The sequence below is a fragment of the Solanum lycopersicum genome, chromosome 2 (genome assembly GCF_036512215.1).
Source record: "Solanum lycopersicum chromosome 2, SLM_r2.1".
Classification (NCBI taxonomy): Eukaryota; Viridiplantae; Streptophyta; class Magnoliopsida; order Solanales; family Solanaceae; genus Solanum; species Solanum lycopersicum.
In genome coordinates, this window is record NC_090801.1 from 53427873 (window position 1) to 53438602 (window position 10730).

Sequence of the window (10730 nt, forward strand, 5' to 3'; positions counted from 1 at the left end):
CATAATAAATTTGCCAAAGAAAACTTCCTCATCTTTAATGTAATCAAAATAATACAGTTAGCAATAATTGGGTCACTCAACAATGTAAAAGAACACATCCAATAAAAATATTTAATGAGATGAAAAAGTATTTAATTAGAATTTACAACAATATAAATTTATACAATAAATGTTAAATTTGAAGTAGCAATTTTATCTGTGATTTTTCTTTTCATGTTGGAAGATCATGTTTAATTCTCACATATGTCCATCCTTAGTTATTTTTTAAAATGTACAAGTTCTCTCAAACATGCAAGGATTATGCTAAAAAAATTTATTCACACTCTTATCCGAAGAAGTTCGTAAATAAATCAGCAAATGTCTCACTGTTAACATTAAATTAATTATATATTCATATATTTTCAAGATAACTTGATGCAATTACATATATTAGTGTCAAGATGTGATCATCTTTTAAGGAAAAAAAACAATCAATTGAATGGTCTTTTCAAAATATTCATGAGATCAAAGGTATGTGCACTATCGTAAAAATACTTAATTGATATCACGAAAATTGCATAGATTATTAGATTTATTATATTGCATGCATGTGTTGTGATGGTCTTAATTTATTTCTATTCAGTTCAAAAATACTTCACTTTTTAGATTTATATCATTGCTTATTAGTTCAAATTAAAAGTTACTAATATTAAAGTACAAGCTAAATTCCTTCAGTTTGCGCCTAGTTATTCTTGTTCTTTTATCTTTGCATTCGTAGGAGATTTTTAATATTAATCTTTTTTATTATGCAAATAATTAATAAATAACATTGTAACTCTCTATAATTAATTTATACAACATTTCTAATTCGTAAATATATATAAAGTGAGAGAATTAAGTTATTTTTCATAAATAATTCACATTTATTCAAATTAATAAAATTTTGTAGTTTATAACTTTGATAATGAAAAGATATTTACTTTTCAAAAGATTTGAAGTTACTCGTCTTTTATGACTTTTTATAACTAAAGAAAAATAAATGTTTTATTATATTAATTATATTAGGCTTCTTACTTCTTTTTTAATAGATGAAAATGTCGATAATATGCTTATCTAGAAGCATAATTCTTTTAACTTAAGAGACATCAATTCTCTCATCATCTCAAATAACTATTTTTATCTTACGGGGAATCATTTTTACAAACTTCAAACTTTTAGCTAGAGTTAGAAACTAAAAAGGTTTGTCAAAAATTCGAAAAGAATATATTAATTTTTTTAATCAAAAAGGTGAAATCGCTTTTGACGGAGCAATTTTCTTCTAATAAAATTTACGTGTTAATTCTTTTTAAAAAATACAAAAATCATTGTCATAAAAAAAAATCATTTTTCCTTAGAACGCTGCTACGGCAGCAATTTGTCAAAAAAAGGGGAAAATACCCAAGTACCCCCTCAATCTATGTCCGAAATTCCAGAGACACACTTATACTATACTAAGGTCCTATTACCCCCCTGAACTTATTTTATATGTAATTTTATATCCCTTTTTAGCCTACGTGGCACTAGTTCGAAAAAAAAATCAACCATCGTTGGGCCCACAAGATAGTGCCACGTAAGCTAAAAAGGGGTAAAAAGTTATTAATAAAATAAGTTCAGGTAGGAAATAGGACCTTAGTATAGTATAAGTGTGTCTTTGAGATTTCGGGCATAGGATGAGGGGGTACTTGGGCATTATCCCAAAAAAAAATTAACAAACGTTGAGTAGGCAAACCAAATGTTGGAGCAAAATGCCTGTTTCTTAATAACTTTTGCACTTAGAGCGATATTAAAAAAAAATCACGGTATTGTTTTGTCAGAAAAAAATTGCTCCGTCATGAGCAATTTTGCTCTTTTGATTTTTTTTTTTTTAAATTGATATGCCCTTTCAGAATTTTTGACATTTTTTTTTACCCTTTCGACTCTTGACTCCTTTTAGCTAGGGCCTGACAGTGCACATATTTTGTTGTAATTATGGAATCTTGGGAGTGATCGGCTTAATTTGCATTTTTATCGGATCAAAATTGCTTTCAATGTAATTACTTGTTTGACAGTATATTTATAAAAAATTATTTATTGTTTAATAATTCATGTCTAATATTGATTTTATAGTACTTTTTCGTAATATGTATTACTTAATTCCAACATAACTTATGACTTTACAATTATTTGTTTTCTTGTCATATGGGAATCGTTTCAATGCAATTGCTTGTATGACGACGTATTTATAAAAAGTGCTTGTATGATAACCTGCTTGTAAAAAGGTGTTGTTTACTGTTTGATCATTCATGTCTAGTATTATTATCTAACACGCATAACTTAGTTCCAATATAACGTGTAAAAAAACATAATAATTTCAATATCAAAACCCACACATTATATTATAATAAACATAAATTTAATTCATACAAAACTTATGCTACGTAACTTAATTTCAATATTAATTTGTGCCTTTTTCATTTTTCTTTGTTGAGCTTTAATTTTACATAAGAACATTTTTTTTACTTCCACCTTTCATCTCAATTCTTTAAGTCAATGATATTCACAAAACTTCCATTTTTTCCCCTTTTGTTTCCTCTTATTTGTAGTTTTGATGTAATCGTGAGTTACATTTAAGTAATTGTTCAAAGCACATGCTTTCGTCGGAGCTCATATAGACACAATAACGTTCAATATAAATTTTACTAGCTAGATTAAAATTTTGACCAACTCTGTTTTTTTTTATAATCGTCCTATATAAATGGTGTATAAAGATGGTATCAACAGTGTGTATACATTAGATACTAGTTACACACTTATTATACACAAAACATATAATAATGATACATTTTTTTTTATACAAATAGTCAAACACTATGGAAATACATTGTCTATATAACAATGATGCCATTTTTATATGCATGATACATTTTCTATACAAGAATAATATAATTTATAAACATTTGCTGAAATTAGTTGGAAAAGAGGGGAAAATTATGCGAAATGGCAACCATTTAGATTATGGTTTTGTTCTTTTTTAATATGTAGTTGTTATTTCTCGCTTTTTTGCTATTCGGTTCCTAATTATATGAATCTAGAATTTGTATAATTCAGTTCCAAATTGTATAAATCCACAATTTGTATAATCCGTTTCCTGATTGTATAATTTTAGAATTTGTATATTCTTATCCTAGCTATTTATATAAAATTTATGAAAAATTCATAATAAATTACTTTATTTGTATATTGACAAGTGAAAACTACAAGAGAAATATACTGACCACAACTTCCGTTTCTATACATTTGCCCTGGTTGTATATTTGTAAGTGAAATATACAAACCACGACCTCCATAGCAAATAAAACTATAGTTAATGAGCGCAATTATCGAAACTATAGTTATAGAACCTTATTAAACGTATTATCATTGTTATTTATTAAAAAAAAGGCTATGAAATAAAATTTATCAAAGGCAAAAAATTATTTTTTAAGCAAAATGACCATAAATGTCTTTGTGCATAAGAAAGTCACATGTCAGCAAGATGTGTGGTCAGAAACAGATTTTAAGCAGCCCAGCCCACAGGCCCATATTGTAGTTTTGTATATGGATCTCTAGTAATGGGCTAACAAAGCCCATTATCCAATATTCCTAATTCGAAACTTAATCCAAGGCTTATACACATGTAATTGTGCAATGAGACGAATCTTATCGTTTTGTACTCATTCTGTTCAACAATATTTGTTCACTATTGATTTTGCACATTTTTTTTAAGAAAATATAGATAGAGTGATAATTTCATCATATTAACCTTTGAATATAATAAACACAATATCTTGAAAATGTAATAGGAAAATGACTATAATTAGTGATAAAGATAAATTAGAAACTAAGTATAAAATTATCCATTAACTTTATAAAGTAGATAAGTATTATCGAACATTTCAAAATAGTACAATGGACAACTATTATTAAACGGATGAAGCAATAGATTACTTAGGGAAAGATAACACAAAGTATTTATTATTTTATGGTACCTAATAATTACACAATCTCACATGACATCTTGCCATTTCAGTATAAAAATTATTGCCAATAGGTTTCGTTAATTTTGATATATTCAGTTTCATCGAGTTGACAAATGACTTTCTTTTAATTTCGATTTTTAGTATTTGATTTTTGCATTTGATAAAGTAAAGAGATATTTCAAAAATATTTATGTATAGTTTAGGTAAATATTATATCTGAGTGGGGCTGTGGGGGTATGAGCTAGCTGAGGGGTAGAGATCGGTAGTCAAGGCAGACTAACCTGACCAAAGTGGTCTCAAAAAGTAGGGGTGGGCGTTTGTTTTTTCGATTGGTTTAATTAAATTTTGATTTGATATTTGATTTTTAAAAAGTGTGCATCATAGTTTATATTAAATTAGATCGGTTTAATTTAATTTTTTCTACTTCAATTCGATTTAGTTTAATAATTTTAAATTGATTTTTTGGTGTGAATAAAAATAAAGATGAAATATGATAAAGTGTTAAGAGTTTTATCACGTGTTTGATAAAAATCAAGAAGGTAGGTGATTTTTAGGAAAACATTTTACTGTTGTCATTTAAAAATTGAAAATTTAAAAGGGTCATGTAAATATTTTGAGTCAAAATTCAAAAATGCATAAGTATTATTAATTAAGCAATATAATTTAAATATTTTTAAATTAATTAAATAAAACTTCGATTCTTCGGTGCACCGTAGTTTCCATCAGCGTGATTCCTTAAGAGGAAAACATTTTACCGTTGTCATTTAAAAATTAAAAATTAAAAATTTAAAAGGGTCATGTAAATATTTTGAGTCAAAATTCAAAAATGCATAAGTATTATTAATTAAGCAATATAATTTAAATATTTTTAAATTAATTAAATAAAACTTTTCGATGCACCATAGTTTCGAAACTCTTACACCGTACTCCAAATCAAAGTTTCAAAACAAATTGACACCAAATCAAAACACCGAAAAATCGACACAGAAAACCGAATTTTTCAGTTCGACTCGATTTTTTAATTTTTCAATATTTATACACCCCGTGTCAAGTAACACCCTTTCTTCCTAAAATTATGTTAGATACATAGAGATCAATTTTTAGTTTAATAAATATATAAACACAAATATTAATAACTCTTGGTACAAAATTAAATATTTAATTTAATGACTAAAATATTACAAAAGTTCTATGAAATTGTGTTCTCTAATCCTACTATCCTCATATTCATCAATGACGAGGAAGAAGACAATCATGCGCATTATTAATTATGAAAAATATTTTATTAGGTAAAGGAACTTATTTTCCTAAATAAAAATTTTAATTTCCAAAAATAATAATAATAATAATATTTTGATCAAGAATATTGCAAAACCTTGTAAATTTCTAGATTCATAAATTTGATAATTATGAAACTATCGATCAATCGAGTGCAATATATAAATATTCTTTAATCAGATTAAAATATTTATTTATCTAAAAAAATATTTTTAAAAAAATTTCTGACTAATCAAATATAAAAAAATTGATTAGTGTAGTTTTGGATAGTATACATGCATGCAAAGATCCAAATTATGTAGTGAAGTAATTGTTGTTCAAATAATCACCGTTGAATATGTTGGAATACGAGTTTAGATATAATCATTTTTTAAAAACTATGTTCTTGGATCTTGTCCAATGCAATTATAAACTTAATCTTTTTTTAATTATGTCCTTTCACGCTAAGAAATTAACGATCAAGAGGAGCAGATTCAACGATATACACGGTATTGCTGAATATCGTATCAAATCAAAATTTAATTGATTATTTATTGAATTATCAAATCGAAAATTTAAAAATTTAATATTTGATATCAACTTTTAATTACCAATTAAGGAATTATTGGACTTTAAATTTGAGAAATTCAAACCGAATATCGAACCCCCCGCTCCTACATCCAACAAGTTTTTTTAATTAAGGGATAAACTAGAAAAATTATCTTCTGATATAGAATTCTTTAAACACCGTACAAAATAGATATACGACGAAAGAAGTATTATTTTTCAATAAAAAAAATATTCAGTGATTATTTACATAAATATTTTTATTGAATTAATAAAGGAAGAAATAATAGTATATTTATAGAGAAGAATTAGGATGTTTTATTAACACTGAAAAAAAATTATTATGGTTAAGTCCATCCGTTTTATTTTATACATCATCCTTTTTTATAAATATATAAATCACAATACTTATTATTTTATAAAATTTATACATAAATTACTATATTTTACCTTAATAAAATAATTAATTAATCGTATCATTTATCAATAAAATTGACTTAAAAGAAAATATTATGAGTACTATAATTATAATTAATTAAAAGCCCAGAGAATATAACAGGTTATCCATCCACATGATGAGCCTGTGTTGCTTCGATAATTCCCAAATATTCCAAATCCTACCTTTATTCAAAACCTATTGGTGTATATTTGTGTTACGTATTTGATTTATAGTTTATTCTATTTAGAGTTAGCTCTATTAGAAATAATTTAAAGACGACAAAATTAAGTTCGTTTATTTTGAATTAGAGTTAAATGATCAAAATTATGTTTAAACTATTTTAATTGAGTTTCATATTTGAACTATATGTATTGCGAGTGTGAGCTATTTACCTGAGCTATCACCTAATTATTAGCTAAACACATTAGATATTGACTAGATTGGATGTTGTAGGCTTAGGTTGGTGGATTCGGACAAAGCCAATAACGTTTTGGTATATTCATTACAACAAAAATAATTTTTAGCGGCATTAGATATTGACACTAATAAAGAGTGTTAAAGTCTTACCGATATTAGTTAAGTGTCGTTAGAACCAATGTCGCTAAAGACTTTAGGGACACACAGAAAGAGTGACAATTGCCGCTAAAAATACACATTAAGCGGCAATAAGAATTAAATGTCATTAATGATCATTTTTGTTGTGGTGATTCTATTTTTGTACTAAAAAATGAAATAGATATATGCTCCCTCTGTCTCAATTTATATGATACCTTACATGTTTTGAAAGTCAAACAATTTAAGTTTGATTGGAAATTTGCGCATGAAATCTTCATTTTTTTAAAATTAAATTTATATATTTATAAACTATGTAAAAAGTAATATGAGTCACAATAATTGATAATTCAAAATGTTTAAAAGATCTATAAAAAAATTTATGGTCAATGATAGACTTGTTTGACTCTTAAGATCAGAAATGTGACATATAAAATAAGACGGAGGAAGTATGTACATTAACTTGTGAAATCCTATAACAAAATCGATTAATAGCTTAATGATAAGGAAGGAATCATAGACTATCAACAAATCAAAATTCAAATCCTTTAAAAGAAAACTTAGAACGTATCTCTAAACTTTTAATTTTGACTCTACCTCTTATTCGCAGGTGCACTATTTTTCCATGAAGAAGTCGAAGATATTAATTCCATCGTAATAGAGACAAGACCACAACTAACAAAATGGAGGAAAAGTTTATGAATGTCAGAATAAATTAATTTAAACACTTATAATTTTAACTTTAGTTTATTTAAATTTGCCGGTGAAATTATTTTTCCCAAATGAAGTGTATTTTGCTATTTATTAGGTGATAATTTAGATAGAAAATTTCTAATATCAATACATAATTCAATTATCAAACTAAAAAATCTGATATAACTTAAGTATATTAATGATCCTTTTTTAACTCCTCAAACTATGTACATACTCACGACAGAGAATAAGAAAACGCAAGTTAAAATTGTCTCAATTATATTTCATATGTTAAATGACTTTTTCTTGAGTCGTTTAGGCAATTTGACTACAAATTATACAATTTAGTAATTTTTATGATACTTAGATAAAGTTAAATGAAATTCTTATTATATAAAAATATTTTAATAATTTTGATTATTAAACTAAATTAAAATTAAATGACAAGTTGAATGATGTTTTATTTCAAATACAATCTAGTGATTTTTCTGGCACCTAAATAAAGTTGAGTAACTTTTTTATAAAAAAAAAAATTAAGTAATCATTCATGAAATTATGCATATTTTTGTATTTAATTTATAAGGAGACACAATTCAATGTTATATATCTTTTTGTTTACTTAATTGGTTTGTTAAATACTTTAAATTCTCTGAAGTTTAATTTCATGATCTCATAATTAATATTTATTTTTGTTCGATCAATTTGATGATCATATTGTTAGGTTGTTGAGCCTGATTAATATATATAACTGTTTATGCGTTTAACCTCCGCAGTGAGGTTGCCAGGGGGTTATGGGGTGGTGGGAGCCCCCCGTCCGAAAGAGGGGTTCGGAGGCAGCGGCCCGACCTAAATTTTAGGATTTATTATTTATTCTCCATTTATTCTCTGTAACAAAAAATACTCTGATTTATTAATATATATATATACCCCATCGCCGTGGAAGTTTACTCACGGGGTGTTATCACGAAATATTGGTTTCTCTCTTTCTCTCTCTAGATCTCTCATCTCTTTCTCAAGAAATTTCTTGTGTTCTTCATTCATCAAGTGTGTGGCGTGAATTCGATCCTAACACACATTCCATAATAAAACTTGAAACCGTGTATATACATTAACTTTATGCACATTCAAGGTTCAAGCTTTATAAGCTTTTTAATCTTTAATAAAATAACAGATAAATTTCAATTAGACTAATTAATTTTTTTTAAAAAATATAATGTAAATTACAAACAAGTGTTATGATGGAGTTGAAATTAGTAATCTTCAACCTTATCAACAATTTCATGTATGAGTCCCTCAAGTACGTAATCATCTTTTTTAAATAGTGTTTTACCTCATAATACGAGACTTTCCATCTAGGCTCCATTACAAATAATTAAAAAAAATAGAATTTGATTAATCGCATGAGCTTAGAGGTGAAGTTAAGTGGGAATTCATGTTTTTCATAGATTTTATATTTATGTTAGAAAATTAAATAAATATATTTATATTAACATGTATATATCAAACAATATTATTTTAAAATTCACTTTAGCTTCGCATCTCGGCATCTGCACCATGAGGTTTCTGTATAGATTTGAGTGGTTTATATAATTTGGGTCCAATAATGTTAATTTGTTGGAATAAAAATATAATTATATGAGTGTGTATATATATATATATATATATATATTTTAAAATTTATTTATTTGACTTTGGGCTGCCTTGAATTTAGGGTGTAACATGCATGGCTATTTATTTTTTGGCTGAATGAGAAATGAATTTAGCTTTTAGAATGTACATGTGCTCACAAAGTCAATGTAAATGGCAAAATCAATAAAAGTGTACTCTTAGTCAACATATCGAATTTAAGACACTTTATTAATTAAAATTAAGATATTTATTGATTAAAATTTAAGACACTTTATTAATTCAAATTATATAAAATTAAGATATTTATATTAAATAAATTAAATTTGAATTCATTAATGTCGAATTTTGAATTTGTCTAATTTTTTTTTTATTACATACAACGCAATAAAGGAGCGAAATAAATTTGAATTTAGATCGGAGTGAATTCATTAATTCCATCAATAAGGATTGTGATAGAATGGTAAGTACTCCATCCTTAATTAAGAGGCTTTGAGTTCGAGTTTTTTTTACTCTATTTTTTTAAAAAAATATATTCATAATGATTAAATTGTATATGATCTTTTTTCAATAATTTCATTTATTTTCGATAATGATTTTAAATAGTAGAATTTTCATCGATTGTAATTATGTACATCATTTAATGAATGAGCAATACAGAATCAGATGATATTAGTCTAATCCAATAAATGTTTGGTAGTCCAACATTAATTTGCCATAATCAACTTGGGAAGTGCTAGAAAATTACCAATATATTTTTTTATTTTAAAATAAACTAATTTTTTTTCAAGTATTAGTGAAAAAGTATTAAAGTTTAAAAGATAAATATATTTTAAAAATAAAATAACATAGTAAAAATATTATTCTGGCCAAATTTTTTTTGGCCAAAACAATTATTCCAATTAACTTCAATTACTTTCTTCGTCCATTTGTTTGTTTGTACTATTCTAATTGGAGTACTAAAAAGAAAAGAAAAAAAAACAGTTAAAATTTTGCAAATTCTCAAATAAAAATATGTAGTATATATGAAAATATTTTTTAAGTTGTTAATAATATACCATATAAAAGATTTAAATTATCAAAATATTTTAAAAATATTTTCTTTAATATATAATAATAAATAAATAAATAAATAAATTACAACAGAGAGTAATTCGTTTCGTCATAGGAACGAACTCTGGACCGAAAGAATGTCAGGTGACGTTAGGAAAATCAATAGTTGTTTGGTGTAAGGTAGAGATATATTAATTTCTCCATAAGTAATATTATATTTATATTAATTGATTTAGAAGATAAATTATTTATACGTAAAATTAATATGATATATGATTTATAATTTAAGATAAATTATTTATACGTAAAATTAATATGATATATGATTTATAATTTAAAAATATTTATATATGTATATATATTACAAAAGCTTATATATTATTTTATAAAAAGTAGGATAACTAATACGTTGGTGTACTTAGGTAGGTTCAAATTTGTGGCTATTTTTTGATGACAAGGGAAATCCGCAGTTGCTATTTTTTGGGTGTTCACAGAATAAAATCTTTGTGTCTATGTAATAGCTCGCG